Here is a 21603-nt window from a genome sequence, read left to right on the forward strand (position 1 = left end):
AGAATAAAAATGGAGATTTTTCTCCTTTCTGAACTCACGACATATGCACTTGGAGGAGGAGAAGTAAAGAGGAAGAATTTAGTTTGCTAGTGAAAACAGAGAAAAGGCCAGTGGATTTGCATTCTAAATGGATTAAGTGTGCCATCTGTTGATTGGCTAATTTCATTGGAAGAAATTCAATATGGAGGGAAATAAATGTAGCTGCAAAATTCTCTGCTGAACATGAAGAATTCTCAAATACAACATAAATCTTTGACTAGTTAAGGAACATGAATAAACGGTAACTGTTCCTATTATTGGTAGCAGTACAATATCTTTATGATACTATCTTACTGCTTAACTTCTTCCTCAATAGCCCGCGTACAGCCTATCAAAAACTGAGGGGAAAAGATTTTAGTACCTTTGTGTAGAGTAAAAATTTTAATGAACCCTGCTAACAACCGTGGAAGAGAAAAACCAACAGCAAGTCATCTGGGTGGGAATGGAGGGAACCATCTCTGCTCAAGCTGTCGAGTCTTTAAACCAAGTGAAGATGCTGGTCAATCCCCAGCATGAGGCAGAAAGCAAGGAGGAGGTAAGAAGACCTAGGACACAGGAAATAGAAAGCTTCTGTATTTTAGAGTCTGAGCTTCATTCTTTTGTCAGAACTACTGCAAATTTCTAGCACAAAACACCCACATTAAAATGTATGCACAAAACTCATTCTGGAGACACGTGTAACCATATAATCATTATCTCTGCTAAAACGGAACAGTGGTAAAAAAAAAAAAAAATACCCCCAAATACCTATGAGGTCTTTTGGACGTGACATGACTTCACTCCAAATTTAATTTTTTCTTGAGATATAATTTATATCTATTATATTACTTTCAGGTGTACAACATAATGATTTGATAGTTGCATATATTGTGAAATGATTGCCACAATAAGTCGAATTAACATCTGTCACCATACATAGTTGCAAAATTATCATTTTTGTGATGAGAACTTTAAAAAAAATGATTTTATTTATTTACTTGAAAGAGAGAGAGAGAGAGTGTGTGTGCACGTGAGCGGTGGGTGGAGAGGGAGAGGGAGAAGCAGACTCCCATGTGGGGTTCAAGTCGAGGATCCTGGGATCATGACCTGAGCCAAAGGCAGACACCTAACTGACTGAGCCACCCAGGTGCCCCTCTATTTTCTTAGTGGCTTTCAAATACGCAATACGGTATTACTAACTACAGTCACCGTGCTGTGCATTACATCCCATGACTTACTAATTTTGTAACTGAAAGTTTGTATCTTTTGATTTCCTCTCCCTACTTTGCCCACCACCCACTCCCCACTTCTGGCAACCACCACTGTGTTCCAAGTATCTTTTTAAAAACCATTTAATTGGACTATGAATATACTATAGAATCAACATGTAATATGAAAAGTTTATGAATAATAAGGATCAATACCTTGGGATTGTCATTGGTAGCCATTTCATTCTTTCAAGAAGTTTATGCCCAGTGTTGATGGAACAGAAGTCCTCGCGCATCTCCAGCAATAAATTAGGACCTGAGGGAAGAGTTGAAAAGTATCCAGTTGTAAGTTCCTCTTATCTAACATGCAGGAGTCTCTGTCTGTAAGACAAGGAAGTTAACAGATGATCACTGGATTATCTAGCCCACAGAAAAGGGGAAAAGAATTTTCTAAGAACCCTCCGTCTTCAAAGTCAGAAACAAACATGAAGTACATTTATAAGAGGAAGAGAGCCCAGGGAGCCACCGGGCGGCAAGAACCACCTGGCTGAGAGGCAACTGGCTGGAGAGCAGAGCAGCATTCACTGTTTCAATGCAAAGAAGAAAATAACTTAAAAAGAACAGTGATAATACATTTGATTGGTTAATAATTTAATATTTGAAAACTTCCCAAAAGGATATTTCTATACATTTACATCAAAAAAGTCATGGCCTCACCCCACATATCCATGTACCTTTGTATTTTTAGTGTATGATACACAAAGAGCCTAGGCAACTGTCTACTTCTAAAACGTATTTCTCATATTTATTTTATGAGAGATTCCCAGGCTGGAGGCAGGGGAAAGCCCAGGAGGCCCTTCCAGAAAAGCCACGCGGGCAGCTGCAGCCTGATTAGGTGAACACAGAATGGCCGGGAGCTTCCTGTAGGCAGAACTAGGTAGCATTCACCTTCAGACCTGGCACACATTACAGTGCTTGGTACCTAGTCACTACTGGATAAATGGTAATTAGTAAGTGTGCACCTCATAGGCTTATAACCACAGGTAGCTACCTGGACTGGGAACAAGTCGCAGATTAAAATTCAAATTATGTTGGTAACTTGTCCTGTGAACTTTTGTGAGTCAGTTCCTGTTTGTTTGGTCATCTAGGAAAGAGTCTGCCTGTTGGGATATTTAATGTATTTGATGTGCATTGAACTCCTCATATAAAAGTGCCAAATTATTATTATTATTATTATTATGGATCAGAGAGCTCATTCTTTGTATTTCCCAAAGTGCCTTTCATCCAAATACTTGAAAGTCCTTCCAATTACAGCAAATTACTCCTAATGCTTTTCTAAAACCTTAACACATGTTAAGGACTAAAAACATATCTATAGCTTTCATTCATAATGATTATTTTCATCCAGTCCCAGATGGCTTCTGTATTATTATAATTCTGTATTATTACTGTAATAGTTTTTAAAGCCTTTCTTTGGTCTTTTAATGTTTTCAGAATTAATAAAATATTTACACTAACAGGACTACTGGGTCAAAAGGAATAATGTGGTAGGCCCTTAGACTCACTATTAAGTTCAAGGTCAATATGACTTTAATTCTGTTCGCTGTAACCAGACTTAGATAAATCTGAAGAAATCTTCTGCCATTATCCAGACACTCACAATCTCTGTGTGTTATGTCACCAGCTCTGGAGACACAAGTCTACTCTGGGATTTAAGAAGCTCAGAATCACCAGAAATGTCCACATTCCGTGAAGGAACCTGAGTCCTCAGGGATCACTGATACTCAGTAAGTTTAGTCTAGAACATGAGAAGGCAGAATGGCCAAGCCACCTCAAGGACCCCGTCCATTTCTGCTGCTTAAATCCAGGCCAGGCTTGGCTCCTGGTGCCTCAGGCATTTTAGGTCTTCTTCTGAGTCCATTTGTTACTATAGTACATTGAGGTCCAGTCCCACAAATGGTGTAAACCTACCTATCTTCCCTGCCAAAAAGAGAAAAAAATGCCAAGAAAAACACCAAGAAGGCAGAAGCCAATATTAGTTTTAAAAAATGGTTGTGTCTAACAAGGCCCTTAACAGAGAAGTACATTAGCATTGTTCCCAGGGTCTGTATTTAATATAAAACAATGATTATTTTGAAACCTAAGACTTATATTTAAAGCGTACAACATGAACACTTTGGTTAGAAATGGATACGTTGAGAGGGACTTTTGCTGGAAATTTGAAAAAGCTCAATGTAGATCTTCATTTTATAATAGTTGTAAAAAATAGAAAATTGAATGAAAAATAAAAACCCATGTCTTTCTCTCTTTCCCCCCTCTTATATAAGAATTAATACATTCCCCCCAAAGTATGCATTATTCCAAAATACTGACCATTTGCAATTTTCATTTACAAATGAAATACATATCTTCTTATGTTGCTCATTATTGCTTAAATGCACTCTGTTAAATTAAAATATTTTAATTTTGTTACACATATATTCATCCAGGGAAGAAAAAAAAAAAAGACATGGATGTTTCATCCCTCTTATGATCGCCTCTTTTTTCCTAGTTTGCCAAAGGAGGGAAACATCAAGGATGAAACTTAGCAAGATCAGACAGAGCAGCCATCTCGAAATCAAATGGGAAAGTACGGGAGAACATGACGACGCTGGTCCCGATGTCACTGAGCGGCTGGCATTTATCTATCACCACCTTCCAGATTCTGTGTCACGTGAAAAAAATAAAACCTTATCTTTTTAAGCCACTGTCAGAGTCTCTGTTGCTTGAACTTGAAAAGCCTTTGTAATTGACAAAGAATCAATAAAAGTATTTTTCGGGTACATTACCAGGGGAGGTCCACAGATGGGAATTACAGGAAGCAGAAAGGATGAGGAAGGGCCTTGAGGAAGACGACGCGACTCTGTGTTAGTCATGAAAGGCTGGGATACGGAAGTGGAGTATATTTCAGGTGGAAATTATGCTACCAGCAAAAACTCTGCAAAAACATAAAAAATACTGTTTTCATTAAGTCATCTGTCCTCAAAGTCATTTTGCTTATAGTTTTACTTAAGGCTAATATTTAATTTATATATTTAATGCTATCAAGTATAAATATATTTTCAGTAATTCCTATGACACCGTAATAATTGAATTTGCTATTTGGGGGAAAATTTCCCCCAAAGTATAAGTAATGAACCATTTTGCAATTTCAGACTTCACACAAATAGTCTTTCAAAAGCTGTTTTAAGTAACTTATATTTATTACAGTTTTTTTTTTTGTTTTTCTTTCTTCCCTGTTTTTTTTGAACTATAGAAACAAAAACATTTTAATCCCATTTAATCATGATAAATTATTATTTACTAGTAAATGAAACAATTGGTAGCCAATGATTCATTGCAACCTTCATAAACTGATTATTATTATATTTATTCTAAAAATAAATATAAATGCATCTTCATATATATATATGGGCGTCATAATTATAGAATTGTGGAGTCTTGAGGACAAAGCAGTAGGTGAGAGCTCTGATACTAACCAGCCCAGGATGAAGCTGCTAATTAAAAAATGAAACTTATTACAAAAAAAAAAAAAAGAAAAGAAAAAAGAACCCTATCCCAGTGCAGGGGAATGCATTTTAACCAATTGTTTATTAGATCTGAATATTTTTGCCCAGCATGGGCAAGTTCATTAAAAGATGCTAACGAAAGCCAACTATTCTTGTGAAAAATGAGAACTCTACAAATCTAATTTAAGGGTGAGGATGATTAATTTGGTTATTTATTTAAAGTGTAAGAACACTATAGATAATTGCTGTTAGAGGGAAAGATTTATTTTTATTCTCTGAAACAATGTCCAAATAGATAATTTTGGAATTTTCCCAATTGTACATTGTCAGACTTCTGAAAGTTTGCTAATTCTGCAGTAAAAATAACCGTGAATACTTTATGCCAATGTATTAAGACCAGAAAATCTGTTACATATCTCAGCTTTCCCAAATTAAATAGTCCTGAGTTATTTTAGTAGGACTTAAATGCTAAGATGAATTATATAGGAAAAATAAACTGATGCATAAAGACCTCTGTTATAACTATGTATTTTTAATGTTCTGAATAGTTCAAAACAAACATAAATTCCCTGTGTGGAGTAGTTATAAAATGATATGTGAAATTCTTTTTAATAGAACTCTCTCTCTCTAAAAGGGCACTTGCTGGAATGATATTTAATTTTACTGTTAGGTAATGGGAATCTAAAACAAATTAAATGCGAAAATAGCTATGCATTTGATTTTGTCATTTTAAATTAGTATTTATTTTAAATGCACAATTCATAGAACGTATATAGATATTTATATAGGTATATATGTACACATACAGGTATATACAGGATGTATATAAATATATATGTACATATATATGCACATATATATATGCATTTATGTATTGGTTTTATTGTCTCTTCATAGCTTTTTAGGAAGCTGAGCTACTTATGGCTAAAACACACTAGTGTCTTGGGATCTGCAAGTATTCATGACTCTCAATAGTATCCTGGGGTCAAAAACTAATTTATTTTACTTTTTAAAAAATAACTTTAAGTTTCTGAAGATTATCAGTATTATCCTGTATCTGTTACATATTGAATCCTATTCCGCCAACACGCAGACAGCAAGGGTCTATCCCATACAGACATATCATTCTCAAACCTCCCTGACTCCCAAGCTTAACTACCACCACATAGGCACTATCTTTTTAAACAAGACCAAGGGATTCCAGCTTGGTTTTTCCCCCAAAATTTCTTTGCAAACAGAAACAAACGGCCCATGTTCTAGAGTGAAGCTGGCAAACCTCTCGACATTTTAGCCGATGACAGAAACAGTTTCTTCTGCCCAGGACAGAAGCAGTGCAGCCCTGGCTGACAGGTGTGGATGAGGCCAGGCAGAGCTGGCCGAGTGGGAGCTGAACCTCCCACGCACGCACACGCCCACGGACACACAGCTCCCTCTCTTTCCGTCCTTCAGGGGCCGTGTGTTTCCGTGGTCTGGCCCATGAGTCGAGACTGAGCTCAGTATGAAGGACAGAGAACTTCATTCTTGAATGAAACTTTGGCACCTATAGAGTTTAGCCAAACATTTCTAAGCTTTTCCTGGTCAATCAGAAAAATTACTTTTCTGTTTTCCGTCATACACTATAACTTCTCCTTCTTCTTCTTTTATTTATTTTTATTTTATTTTATTTTTTTTGGCATTTTCATCATTACTCCCTCTTTAATGAAAGTCCATATTCTTAAGTCTGGGCTCCTTTTCTTTCTTTCTTTCTTTCTTTCTTCCTTTCTCTCACTTTGTTTTTTAGAGCGGTTTTAGGTTCACAGCAAAACTGAGCAGAAGATGCAGATTTTCCATATGCCCCCTGCCCCCACACGGGCACAGCCTCCCCCACTATCAGTGTCCCCCACCAGAGTGGGACACGTGTTGCAACTAACGAACCTACATTAATACATCATTATCATCCAAAGTCTACAGTTACATTAAGGTTCATTCTTGATATTGTATAAATTATATAATGACATTCTAACCATCATAACTATACAAGTTATTCCCCATTACAGAAGGAAATTTTTATAAATACAGATTTTAGGAACTAATTCTTAAAGTCAAGTTAACCATAATCAAGTTCCTTCAACTCCCAGCAGATTCACAAAAATTCACATATGTATTGCCAAAAATCTGCCTTTAATGCCTCAACTTTTTTGACAGTTAACTGGCAAGCTTGGTATTTGAGGTTTTGTTTTGGTTTTGGTTAATTTTGCTTATATTTGCTTTTAGGCAATGAATAAAAATGCCCAAATTGAAATAATATTTTACTAAATTATTTGTTTAATTGAACTGACCAATTCAATTCAATCATGACCATTTTATCAAGTACAATATCAAGTGCCCAGACTGAAAATTAAATTTTCTCAGAAATATGAAAATTCAGAGAATGTAACTATTTTCATGCATTGTCTACATACAGAAGAACAGGCATATCATCAGTTAACATACCCTCATCAGACAAGAATGTAGTACCATAGGACATCCTTGAGTCACCCAAAACCATAGGGTGCTTCTGAAAGCTTTGAATACATGGAACTTTATGGAATAATATTTATGTTCCTCAATGATGTGTAAGAAGGTGTGGCTTTTGAGTGGCACACCGTAATTGTTATTTAGGTTTCTGAGCTTATTCAGACGCCTACCATCTTCTACAAGGATCAGCAGAGAAGGCAGGCTGAGATTACAGTAGCCTGCTGCCTGGCCAGTTGGTCTAATTTGGTCTTCAGAACTCCTCTTCCTTCTGCTTGACCCTCTGGAAGTGTATCCCCCAACATATGCCTTCCAAGTACACCCCATAAACTCCCTCCACTACTAACCAGACTCCCATCCTTCAGCTAAACCTGTTTCAGAAAATGACGGGACAGACTCACTTTCATGTATAAAGAGCTGACAAAACTTCATTTGTTATCACTCCTGAGTTATTTAAATTTTAGTCAAACAACAAATAAACAAAGCATGAGCAGTTAGTTTTCTAATGTCAAGACCTTGGTAAGTAAAGACCGTATTTTTGCAGGATGACAGGGAGTGAGGCAGTGGGGGTGGGGGAGATCTTCAAAGCAAAAGGGATAGGAGAAATTTAGTAATCTCAAATTATTTTCGGAATTGCTGTAAATATTCATACATTCTTCGGCCAGGTGAAACATTTCCACATAAACTGCGACTGCTAGTACTTGCTCATATCAAGTAGCAGAACAGCAGTCCAGCTTACAGCTTGATAACTTAGGCCAAAATGATTTACAAGATCCATTTCATCCGAAGTCACCCCCAAGCTACTGTAACCTATAGAAAAATACTTGGCTGTCCCTGCCCCCGGGTGTGGAGCCGTCGTCTCTCGCTCTATCCCTGCTTCACTCCGCCAGCCTCGACACTCATCATTCTTTGGCTCCTACACAAAAGAAAAGAATTCCCTTTTCTCATCCCGGTATTAAAAGAATGAAAATAGTAATTTACAGCAATTTGTAGGAACACGATGTGAAAACAGAGCAGCAAAATAGGAGGATGCTTGCCAGGAGAGTATGAAAGTGTCCCAATACGAGGAGATTGTTTGCTAAATCCTTCCCGCACTCCATGAACTGCGCAAAGGAAAACTTCCAAAGTCACGTTGGCTAAAATTCCAGCTCCCGTCTCTCTGACAATGGACACAGAAGCAGGGTAAGACGCACCAGGCTTGACAACAGCTCTGCACTTACCGATAGACGTTCTCCTAGGGTTGCTCAAGGCCCCTGTTTTCAACCATGAGCACGACAGTTACTGGACTTTTAGGCTGTATGGTTTCACGTGGTTTTCTTTCTTTCTCTTTCTTCCTTTCTTCCTTCATTCCTCCCTCCTTCCTTTTCTTTTTCTTTCTTTTCTTTCTTTCCTTTCTCCCTTTCTCTCTTTTTCTTTCTTCCTTTTTTTCTCCTCCTTTCTTTCCTGAAAATATTTTCTATCACCTCAGCCCAGGGGCTCTCCAGTGACCCATACTGTGACTGTGTTTCTCAGCAGAGGCCTCATAAACAGGGACAAGGGTTTCCTGAGATCCAAAGTACTTACGGGGGAGAGGACAGTTGCAATGACCAGGCAGGAAGTTTTAGTTGTTTTGGTTTTTTAAGGATTTATTTATTTTGAGAAAGAACACAAGTGGGACAGGCAGAGTTCCCTACTGAGCATGGAAGCAATGCGGAGCTCAGTCCCACAACCCTAAGAGCTGGACACAACTGACTGTGCCACCCAGGAAGCTTTAAAATTAGCTCTATTTGGGGGACTCTAAGGGGTTCTCTCTAAACTCAAGCCAGTTCATTTTCACGATGCAGGTTATCACAGGTTAAAGGTTAGGAATTCATATGACTCATAGATGGGACAGATCTCCCTGATAAGGTAAACAAAGACATCTTTTTTCTAACTCAAGAGAGAGCTTTTAACTCACAACTTCATGGGTCAAATTAAGAAAAATTCTAAATCTTAATAAGCTAGAATAAAGTGCTTTATATAGACTAACAGAAAAAACAAGCAAACAACAAAATAAACAAAAATTAAAAATTGGACTGTATAATACTTAGAAGGCAGCAGAGGGCAGCAGGAAGAGCTACAGATAGGGAAGAGGAAAGGGGGTTCTAAGTGCTAGTGACCCATGTGGCCTCAGACCAGTCACTTGACTCTTCGTGACATTGTTTCCTCAATCTGTACAATAAATGGGCCATGTTTGAGGATCATGGCTTTCTTACTGTTTTAGCACTTTGTGGCACTAAGACTAGAATGACTGAATTAAACATCCTATGTGTGTTACATTTCTACTGCTATATAACAAACTATCATGAATTTAGTAACTTAAAACAACTCATATTATATTTATTATCTCATAGTTTTCCCAGGTCAGTTCTCCAAGGCTTTGCAAGGCTACAATCAAGGTGTTGACCAGCATTTTATTCTTATCTTGAAACTTGGCTGGTGATCCACTTCCATTCTCACAAGGTTGTTAGCAGCATTAAGTGTCTGTGGTTGTAGGACTGAGGGCCCTGGCCTCTTGCTAGCTCTCACTATCAGCTCCTAGGAGTCACTCACAATTCTTTGCCACAGAACCCTCTCTATGGGCCATCTGATAACATAACAGCTTGCTTCTTCAAAGCTAAAAGGGAGAAAGAAAGATCCTGGTAGTAAGATGGAGTCTTATATAATATAATCAAAGATGTAACATTTCATTACCTTCACCATATTCTATTGGCTACAAGTTAGTCATAGGTCCCACCCATGCTCAAAGGGAGGGAATCACACAACAGCATGACACCACAAGGCCGTGGGTGATGGGGACCACTTTAAAGTTTGTCTGTCACTTTTCATATTTTTCCCTACACTCAACTCTTCAGTAGACACTGTCAGCTAACAGTTAAAATATACTCCAAGTTTGCCACTTTTCATAACCTCCATATCCACCCCCAACTTCCCTAGTCTGCTCTTATTTTCTCTCATTTATACTATTGCAACAATCTCTTAACTTGTCTCTGTCTCCTCTTGCCCTATTAGCTTACCACCTTACCCATATGACCTGGCTCCTGACCTCTTCTGTGATCTCATTTTCTATTCCTCTCCCCCTTTTATCACTACACTTCTGCTACCATCAAGCCCATTCCTACCTCAGGACCTTTGTAAATATTCTTTCTTCTGATAGAAATCTTCTTCCCTTAGATCTTTACCTGTTGGTTGGTTCTGTCTTCTCATTCATTCCCTGCTCAAATGCCACTTCTTCAGAGAACTTCTCTAATGACCTAATTTAGCTTACCCCTGCCCTATTACAGGCATTCCCTGTCTTATTACCTTGCTTTATTTTTTACACAACTTATGATGAACGAAATGTGTGTTTTAGTCTAGTGTCCTCCACTAGAACGTAATGTTACGAGGGCAAATCACTGTATATCAATGCCATAAATAAAAAATATACATATAAAATAGAAAACATGATGTCATAAATATAAAATAAAGAAAAATGCAAAAACCAATGAAACAAGATGAAACCAGAGAGGGAGACAAACCATGAAAGACTCTTAATCTCAGGAAACAAGCTGAGGGCTGCTGGAGTGGAGAGGGATGGAAGCGACGGGGCGGCTGGTGACGGACATTGGGGAGGGCATGTGCTGGGCTATGGTGAGCACTGCGAATTTTCTAAGACTGATGAATCACAGACCTGTACCTCTGGAAAAAACAATACATTATGTGTTAATAAAATAAAAAAACAAAAATAAATAAACTTTTAAAAAAGAAATTGGGAGGAAAAATGGAAAAAAAACAAACTTAAAATTTTTTAAATTGAATAAAGTTGGCTATCTGATCATTTTAATATATTGTCCTTAATTTTTATGATTGCCATGGATGAATGATAACTTTATCAATAATTGCTACCTATTCATGCACAGGTTTTTGGAGACCACTATCTTATTTGATCAACTCAATACCAACTGTTTCCACTGAAGGAGCCTCTACTCTGAGTCTAAATATGTGGTGAGTGCTTGGGGCACAGGTATTTTGAGCAAAAGATTTAAAAAGAACTCATATGTCTTCCTTCAAGATATACAGAAGATAACGATTCAGGAATTAGGAGGAAACATCTCTCCTTTACTAGAAACTTCCCCAAATCAGCCATTTCCATCTTTGATATGCACTGGAGGTAGCATAATATGGTGAAAAGAACACTGGTCCAGAAGCTAAGAAACTTAAATTCTAGACCTAATTCTGCTGTAAGCACAGCAATTTAAATCATCATTTATTGCTTTGGCCCTCATTTTTCTCATCTATAAAATGACAGAGTTCAGCTAGATGACTTCTCAAATTCTATTAAAATTTTTGAAGTCTATGGGTTCCATCAATCTATAAAATTCTATAAAAGGGTAAATATTGAGTTGTGCTATTCAGAAGAAGCCTGTTCAATAGATTACAGCACCCATAGAAAAAAAGGGAAATTACCAAGAACAGTAACAGCAAGAATGGTTCATCCTATTCCTTTGAAATTATGTTCACTGTCTTTCCATTAACAGTCTTGACTATTATGGTGTTGACATTAATCATATATGTTATCACCCACATAACAAACACCTGGGCCAAAAGAAGAGTAGTTGTTTCAGTTATCATATCATATTCTAAAAGCTCTTTCTACTACAGCTACCTGGTTTGGAATTCTGACAGTAGAGGGGAAAACTTTCTTTTACACATTCCACAAACTAATTTGTTAAGACAGAAAACATATTTACCAATACAAGCTAATGAACTTGGATAATGTGACAGGGCTGCTTAGAAGTCTTGAAGAATCTGCTAATTTTCTAGTAGTGACATGTCATTTGTATACCTAGCACTTCAGAGAAATTCCATATGCCATGTTATTTTTGCTCTTATTTATAAAATGTTACTGTTTGAGGTAATTTGTAGTCTATATTAAAACATTGCATGATATTTTAACTAAAATAATAATAGAAAGTTATTTAAATTATTTAATAGTAAAGTAATCATTGTTTTATTTTTATGGGTTCCCTGGTATCCATGTGAATTAAAGAAATGTTGTCCTAAAAAAATTATCCTTCAATTTGCTGTGCTTAAGACACTTGAAGTTGGAACAATCATAAAAACAACCATGGGTAGTTAATCAAACATAAAACTATTATATCTGGCCTTCATAGTACTGTAGTTTGACATAAATGATAAATATTATAAAAACACACAAGAGGGAGAGAGGCTGGGAAGATGGCAGAGTAGGAGGACCCTAACCTTACCTTGTCCCCGGATGCAGTCAGATAACACTCACACTGATATAAATAACCCAGAAAACAACAGAAGGACTGACAAAACAAACCCCACAACTAAAAGTAAAGAAGAGGCCACATCTAAGAGGGTAGGAAGGGCAGAGACATAGTGGGGAGCCCTGGGCCATCTGTAGTTGGGTGGGGGCTAGGGGTACCCAGAAGGATGAGAAACAGATTATCACACCAGGAAGCTTACAGGGGGAAGACAAATCCCCACAACTTTTGGATTTCAAATCAAGAAAATCCAAATTTCATGAGTTCTCACAACCAACAGGACTTAAAGCCTGGAAATTTATTTATTTATTGAGAGAGCATGATGCACAAGCAGGGATGGGTAGTAGAGGGAGATGGGGAGAGAGAATCTCAAGCAGGCTCTATGCTCAGCATAGAACCTGATATGGAGCTCGATCTCATGACCCGAGTCATGACCGATCTCAGGACTTCAGTTCATGACCTGAGCTGAAACCAAGAGTCAGATGCAGAACCAACTGAGCCATTCAAAGCCTGAGTAATGAAATCAAGGAGAAAAAATATGCAAAATGAGAACAGACTGAGGGAACTCAGTGACTCCATCAAGTGTAATACCATTTGCATTACAGGGATCCCAGAAGAAGAACAGAATAAAAAAGGGCAGCTATTATTTCCTCAAACTTCCTTAATCTGGGGAAGCAAACAGATACCCATATCTGAGAGGCACAGAAATCCCCCACCAAAATCAACCCAAGGAGGTCCTCACCAAGACGCATAGTAATTAAAATGGCAAAAGGGAGAGATAAAGAAAAAATTTTGAAGGCAGCAAGACAAAAGAAGACAGTTACATACAAAGAAAACCCCATAGGGCTGTCAGTGGATTTTTCAGCACAAACTCTGAAGGCCAGAAAGGAGTAGCATGATATATTCAAAGTGCTAAAAAGGGAAAAAATCTGCAGCCAAGAATATTCTATCCAACAAGGCTAACATTCAGAACAGAAGGAGAGATGAAGAGTTTCTCAGATAAACAAAAGCTAGAGTTCATGACCACTAAACTAGCCCTACAGGAAATGTTAAAGGGAACTCTTTGAGTAGAAAGTAAAGACCATAAGTAAAAGTATGAAAAGTAAGAAATACAAAACAGTAAAAATAAGTATATCAGTAAAACCACTCCAGGGATTCACAAAATAAAAGAGTGTAAAATATGGCACCAAACACTTAAAACATGGTTGGGGGGGTAGTAAAGAATGAGTTCAAACTTAAGCAATCATCAACTTAATTTAGACTGCTCTATATAGAAGATGTTCTATACAGAACAAATGATAACCACATATCAAAGACCAGTAAGAGATATGGAAAGAATAAAGAGAAAGAAACCCAAGTATATTACTAAGGAAAGCAAGCAAACCGTGAAAGAGAGCAAGAGAAGAAAGGATCAAAGAAAAAGTACAAAAACAGCCACAAAACATATAACAAAATTACTATAAAAATATATCAATAATTATTTTGAATGTAAATAAATTAAATGTTCCAACCTAAAGACATTGGGTGATAGAGTAGAAAAAAACAAAGATCCACTATATGCTGCCTATGAAAGACTCATTTTAGACTTAAGACTTAAAGACACCTGCAGATTCAAAGTGAGGGCATGGAGAAATATTTATCATGGAAATGATGTCAGATGAAAGCCAGGGTAGCAGTACTTATATTAGACAAAATAGATTTTAAATCAAAGACTGTAAAAAGAGACAAAGAATGACACTATATAATCATAAAGGGGATAATCCAACAAGAAGATATAAAATTACAAATATTTATGCACCCAACACAGGAGCTCGCAAATACATAAAATTGTTAATAGCAAACATAAAGGAACTAATCAATAGTTATACAATAATAGTAGGGGACTTTAATACCCCATTTATATCAATAGACAGATTATCCAAACAGAAAACCAACACGCAAACAGTGGCTTTGAATGACACACTGGACCAGATGGATTTAATAAATATACAGATATCTATATAATTAACAGAAAATTCCATTTTAAACCAGCAGAATACACATTTTTCAAGTGCACAGGGAATATTCTCCAGAGTTGATCACATATTAGGTCACAAAACAAGTCTCAACAAATTCAAAAAGATTAAAGTCATTCCAGGCATCTTTTCTAATCATGATGTTATGAAACTACAAAATAACCACAAGAAAATATCTGGAAAGGGAAAACATACATGGAGAATAAATACCATCCTGTCACACTACAAATGAATCAACCACGAAATCAAAGATGAAATTTTAAAATGCATGGAGACAAATGAAAATGAATACGCCATCAATCCAAAAATCCATGGAATGTAGCAAAAGCTGTTCTAAGAGGGAAGTTTATAGCAATACAGGCCTACCTCAAGAAACAAAACAAACAAACAAACAAAAATTTAAAAAAATAAAAAAACAAAAAGAAAAAAAACCCTCAAATAAACAACCTAACCTAACACCTAAAGGAGCTGGAAAACAAGAACAAACAAAAACCAAACCAGCAGAAGGAAAGAAATAATAAAGATTAGACCAGAAATCAATAATATAAAAAACTAATAAAACAATAGAACAGAGTGATGAAGGGGTGCCTGGGTGGCTCAGTTGTTAAGCATCTGCGTTTGGCTCAGGTCATGATCCCAGGGCCCTGGGATCAAGCCTGGCAGAGGACTCCCTGCTCAGTGGGAAGCCACTTCTCCCTCTCCCACTCCCTGCTTCCATTCCCTCTCTCTCTTTCTCTCTCTCTCTCTGTGTCAAATAAATAAATAGAATCTTCTAAAAAAGAACAGATTGATGAAACCAGAAGCTGGTTCTTTGCAAAAAATCAGCAAAATTGATAAACCTCTAGCCAGACTCGTGAAAAAAAAAAAAAAGGGAGAGGATTCAAATAAACAAAATCAGAAATGAAAAAGCAGATATAACAATTGACACTACAGAACTACAAAGGCCTGTCAGAGAATAATTATATGCCAACAAATCAGACAATCTAGAAAAAATGGATAAATTCCTATAACATATAACTACAACCAACCAAAACTAAAGCAGGAAGAAATAGAAAACCTCAACAGATCAATTACTAGCAATAAAATTGAATCAATAATCAACAACTACAAACAAACAAAAGGTCCAGGACCAGATAGCATCACAAGTGAATTCCACCAAACATTTAAAGAAGAGTTAATACCTATCCTTCTCAAACTTTTCCCAAAAATAGAAGAGGAATGAAAACCTCCAAATTCATTCTATGAAGCCAAATTCTATGATACCAAACCCAGACCACAAAAGATACCACAAAAGAAAGGGAACTACAGGCCAATATTTCTAATGAACATAGATGCAAAAATTCTCAACAAAATACCAGCAAATTGAATCCAACAATCTCTTAAAAAAATTATTCACCACAAAAAGTGGGATTTATTCCTGGAATGCAAGGGATGTTTAATACTCACAAATCAATCAAATACATTACATCAAAAAGAGAAAGGATAAAAATCATATGATCATTTCAATAGATGTAGAAAAAACATTTGAAAGGACATCATCCATTCATGATAAAAAGCCTCAACAAAGTAGGTTTACAGGAACCATACATCAACACAATGAAGGCCATATATGAAAAACCCACCACTAATATCATATTCAATGGTGAAAAAGTGAGAGCTTTCCCCTAAAGTCAGGAACAAGACAAGGATGTCTCTCAGAGAGAGAGAGAGTGCACAAGCTGGGGGAGTAGAAGGCTGAGGAAGAAGCAGGATCCCTACCAAGCAAGGAGCCTGGTGTGGGACTCCAGCCCAGACATTGGGATCATGACCTGAGCTGAAGGTAGACACTCAGCTGATGGAGCCACCCAGGCATCCCTTACTCTCACCACTTTTATTCAACATAGTACTGGAAGTCATAACCACAGCAGTGAGACAATAAAAAGGTATAAAAGGCATACAAATTGGTAAGGAAGAAGGAAAACTTTCACTATTTGTAGATGACATGATACTCTATATAGAAAACCCTAAAGACTACACCAAAAAAATTACTAGAACTGATACATGAATTCTATAAAGTTGCAGGATATAAAATCAATGTACAGAAATCCATTGTATTTCTATACACTAATAATGAAGCAGCAGAAAGAGAAATTAAGAAAACAATATCATTTACAATTACACCAAAAATAGTAAAATACCTAGGAATAAACTTAACCAAGGAGATGAAAGAACTACAGTCTGAAAACTATAAAACATTGATGAAAGAAATTGAAGCTGACACAAAGAAATGGAAGAACATTCCATGTTCATGAATTAGAAGAACAAATATTTTTAAATTGTATATCCTACACAAGTGATCTATAATTTTAATTCAGTCTCTATCAAAACACTAGCATTTTTCAAGTGCTAAAACAAACAATCCTAAAATTTGTATGGAACCACAAAAGACCCCGAAAAGCCAAAGCAATATTGAAAAAGAAAAGCAAACCTGGAGGCATCACAATTCTGGATTTCAAGTTGTATTACAAAGTTGTGGTAATAAAGACAGTGTGGTACTGGCACAAAACAGACACATTAACCAATCGAATAGAACAGAAAATCCAGAAAGGGACCCACAACTTTATGGTCAATTAATCTTCTAAAAAGGAGTCAAGAATATGCAAAGGGAAAAAGATAGTCTGTTCAACAGATGGTGTTGGGAAAACTGGACATCTAGAAGCAAAAGAATGAAACCAGATCACTTCGTTTCACCACACACAAAAATAAACTTAAAATGTATTAAGGACCACATGCGAGACTTGAAACCATAAAATTCCTTGAAGAGAGCACAGGCAGTAATTTCTCTGACATTGACCATGGCAACATCTTTATAGATATGTCTCCTGAGGCAAGGGAAGCAAAAAAACAAACTATTGGAACTGCATCAAAATGAAAAGCTTTGGGATACAATCAACCAAACTAAAAGACAACCTACTGAATAGAAGATACTTACAAATGACATATATGATGAAGGGTTAGTATCCATAATACATAAAGAACGTATACAACTCAACACCTGAAAAATAAAGAATCCAATTACAAAATGGGTGAAAGATATAAGTAGACATTCTCCAAAAAAGACATCCAGATGGCCAACAGACACATAAAAAGATGCTCAACACTGCTCATAATCAGGAAAATACAAATCAAAACTATGAGGTATCACCTCACACCTGTCAGAATGGCTAGAATCAAAAACATAAGAAACAAGAGGTGTTCACAAGGATGTGGAGAAAGGGAAATTTCTTTTGCCCTTTTGATGGGAATGCAAACTGGTGTAGACTCTGGAAGTGGTAGGGAGGTTCCTCAAAACTTAAAAATAGAACTACCCTATGACCCAGTAATTACACTCTGAGGCATTTACCCAAAGATACAAAAATACTAATTCAAAGGATACATGCGTCCAACGTTTATAGCAGCATATAGCCAAATAATAGAAACAGTTTATGTGTCTACCAAACTGACGAATGGATAAGAAGATATGGCATATATATACAATGGGATATTACTCAGCCATAAAAAAGAATGAAATCATGGCACCTGGGTATCTCAGTCAGTTAAGTGTCTGATTCCTGATCTCAGATCAGATCTTGATCTCCGGGTCATGAGTTCAAGTCCCATGTTGGGCTCCAAGCTGGGTGTTTAGCCAACTTAACAAAAAAAAGAAATTTTGCCATTTGCAACAACATGGATGGAGCCAGAGAGTATTATGCTGAGCGAAATCAGTCAGTCAGAGAAAGACAAATACCATATGATTTCACTTATATCTGGAATTTAGGAAACAAAACAAACACAGTGGTGGTGGGTATCAGGAAAGAAAGAAGAGTCAAACAAAGAAACACACTCTTATTTATAGAGAACGAACTGATGGTTACCAGAGGGAAGGTGGGGGGGGTCATGGGGGAAACAAGTTATGGGGATCAAAGAGGACACGTACCACGGGAGCAGCGAGTAACGTACGGAGTTGGTGTACACTGTATTGTGTACCTCAGTCTAATAGAAAACTGCATGACAACATGCGGGATTGAAATGAGAAACTTTAAAACACACACACAGGAAATAACAAAGACTGACCAAATCCGGCAGACAATGCAGAAACAAAGCTTATTGAAAAAAATAGAATAAACTTGCTTTATTTGTTTGTTTTCTTTTTTGTTTTCATTTCATTTTTTATTTAAATTCTACTTAATTAACATCTAGTTAACTTGGCATCACGAGTAGAATTTAGTGATTCGTCACTTACATACAACACCCAGGGCTCAACACATTACCCTCCTTAATACCCATCACGCGTTTAGTCCATCCCCCTCCCACTTCCCCTCCAGCAACCCTCAGTTTATTCTCTCTTAATAGTTCTCTGTTAATAGTCTCTTATGGTTTGCCAGCTTTAAGCCTGGAAAACAACTCTAAGAAAATAAACAGAAAGGCAATAATTTTATTTCTCCATCTCCAAATATTTCATTACTGTTTCACTGAGGTTACTAAATCATTCAAAAGGACTGGCTTCCTCTGCTTTTGCCCTTATTTTGTAAGGTTGAAAAATGCATATAGACCATCCTGTGAGGACTGATGTTAAAGACTAGAAGACCACATTCCCCTGGAAACTGCTTCAATCTGGCAATCACATGCTAATGAGCAACTAGAACAAAGTAGGGACATAGGAGGTCTCCAAGGAAAAAGCAAGAAAAATTACACACAGCAGAGTTTCCCAGGTAATTCAGACGAAAGAGAAAGAAAGAGAAGGGGATGGATGCTGGGGAAGGGAGTAACATGAACCAGCCAGGCTGGAAACTCCAGACTCGTGCTGGGGCTGCGAAGTGATGTGGGACAGAGGCGTGTCTCGTCTGCGTCAGGCGAGTAGACGCCAGCGTCCATCTTCCTTCATTCTGCATATGTGCTCACAGCTTTGTAACTGAAAATGTAAGACAGGTTCTTTTCTGGAGCATCATTTAGAATCACAGTTCATTCACCACATGGAATGACTGTAGAGCACTCTAAAAGGCTAAGATTGCACATCCTCATCAAATTAACATGTCCCAACTCCCTCCAAAGGGCATTGAGCCGTGTTTTTACGGGAACAAGGCTGAAGCTGGGGATGGCTTTGGGACCCCTCTGTGAGGATGTGGTTAATCTCAGGAATTCACTGTGATCACGTGCCCCAGGGTATCTGGATGCTAATATTACTTTGAAAGCTCTCAAACTTGCTACTTTAACGCCCTGATCATTTTCTGCCTTCGAAGTAGAAGACCTAGAACCTGTTTCTAGCCAAAAAGATCCACTCCCAAGAGTTATTACTTACATAGCTACATGGTAATAGGAGGAAATGTCCTTCATCTTTTTCTAGGGTCTAGAGTCCAAGGCACGGAGATGCCAAGGGGTGAGGGTGAGCAGGCCCTGCTCTGAGAAACCGGAGACGAAATCACTTAACCGATCTTTGGGTTCATGTTTATGCCAGTGAACTCAAGGTTTCCCTGTGTTTCTGAGAAGAGCTGAGAGGAGCAGCAGCAGTGTTGCTGGGCACAGAACCACAGTATTGTGTGAGCAGAGGTTCTGAGGTCGACTGAGGCTGGCGGAGCAGCGTCCTTCATAAGGCCGCCGCTGGTGAGGCAGGTGAGCGAGGTTGTCTCACAGAGTTGAATGAACCTCACCGACAAAGGAGAGCGAGCAAAACCAGAGAGTTCTACTAAGCAATGATACAGAAAAAGCTCTCAGGAGTGAGAGGGGTCCCAACCATGCCGCCAATGAGGGCTTTTCATCTCTGCCTTTTTATTAGGACTTTACCAGGAAACCTGCTGGTGGTCAGTGGTCTGGAACTAGGCATGACTCGTAGACATTATGTGAGAGTCTGTTTCTTGTGACGTCTGTGATCTACAGACATGTTTTGTTAGGTCTGGTTAAACTTTACAGTTAACTTCTCCTTTGAGGCCAGATCATTTTTTGTGGCTATTTTCTATTTTCTGTGGTTACAGTGTGATTATTAGAAAAACACTTTAGCCCAGCAGTTGGGATAAGGGGATCTGGTTTTTCTTCCTTGTCTGTATTTTTGTTCTGTCCCAGTGTCAGTGTCCCTGAAATACCCTCAGAGCCCAGTTGGGGCCACTATTCCTTCCCTACCTAAAGTTCCATGCTTTCCCTATTCTCTGGAGAAGCAGCAGTAGAGCTGTGGTACCAAAAGGCTGAAGGAGGAAAACCTGAGTTCCGCTCCGGGGCACCTGCATGTACATACTTGACTCCGCTCCGGGGCACACCTGCATGTACACACTTGACTCCGCTCCGGGGCACACCTGCATGTACATACTTGACTCCGCTCCGGGGCACCTGCAGGCAGGGGCCTGGCAAAGATCAGACGTGGGGCAGTCGAGGATGCTGGAAGCTTGTGCCTTGTTCATTTCCATAGGAAGGAAGAATTGTGACTCGGTTTATTCACAGGCTGGTGAGACTGGGACATACAGTCTAATAGTGATACCATCTACTTGAGGGCAGAGGTCTCTGTGCCTTAGTTTATCTACAAATATGGGTAAAAGTCATAAATATGAATTTATGTATAATTTATACAAACATAAATTTTTATATTTACATATTTCATATACATCATACATAAATTATATTATACTTACATATTATTGCTTTTATTATATATTTATTATGTATTATATATCTTATATTTACAAATTATTGAGGATCTGGCCAGAGGAAGACACCAAGAGATAAGAAGTCGGGTACAACTTCGTACCTCCCAGGGACGGCAGGAAAAAAGGGACAGAGAAATAAGAGAGGAGAGACGGGAAAGGACAGAGGACTGAAGAAGAAAGAACAAGGAATGAGCAGAGAAAATCCTCCCCTGACGTGCCTAGAGAATAACGGACAATTGCTCATGTTCTTAGAAACCCAGTACAGAAACTCACTTTTAAATAGAACAACCCCACATTACACAGATAAATCCGCGCCTCTGTGGGCTGTCGGCACTTCATGTAATATTTTAGCTGGATTCTTACGTCCACAATGACACGACTGA

At 37.8% G+C, this 21603-nt stretch overlaps 1 long non-coding RNA gene across 2 annotated transcripts in view; it reads right to left on the reverse strand.

Moving 5' to 3' along the window:
• LOC116596940 overlaps window positions 1–21603 on the reverse strand; it is a 99747-nt gene that overhangs the window by 15202 nt on the left and 62942 nt on the right. For both annotated transcript variants that reach the window (XR_004288376.1, XR_004288373.1), the window contains exons 4-6: window positions 4055–4203; window positions 1712–1810; window positions 1443–1607 (exon numbers count right to left, since the gene is read on the reverse strand). This is a non-coding gene — a long non-coding RNA (uncharacterized LOC116596940). The remainder of the gene's footprint in view (window positions 1–1442; window positions 1608–1711; window positions 1811–4054; window positions 4204–21603) is intronic.

This window comes from Mustela erminea, chromosome 8 (assembly GCF_009829155.1).
Source record: "Mustela erminea isolate mMusErm1 chromosome 8, mMusErm1.Pri, whole genome shotgun sequence".
In the NCBI taxonomy this organism is placed as follows: domain Eukaryota; kingdom Metazoa; phylum Chordata; class Mammalia; order Carnivora; family Mustelidae; genus Mustela; species Mustela erminea.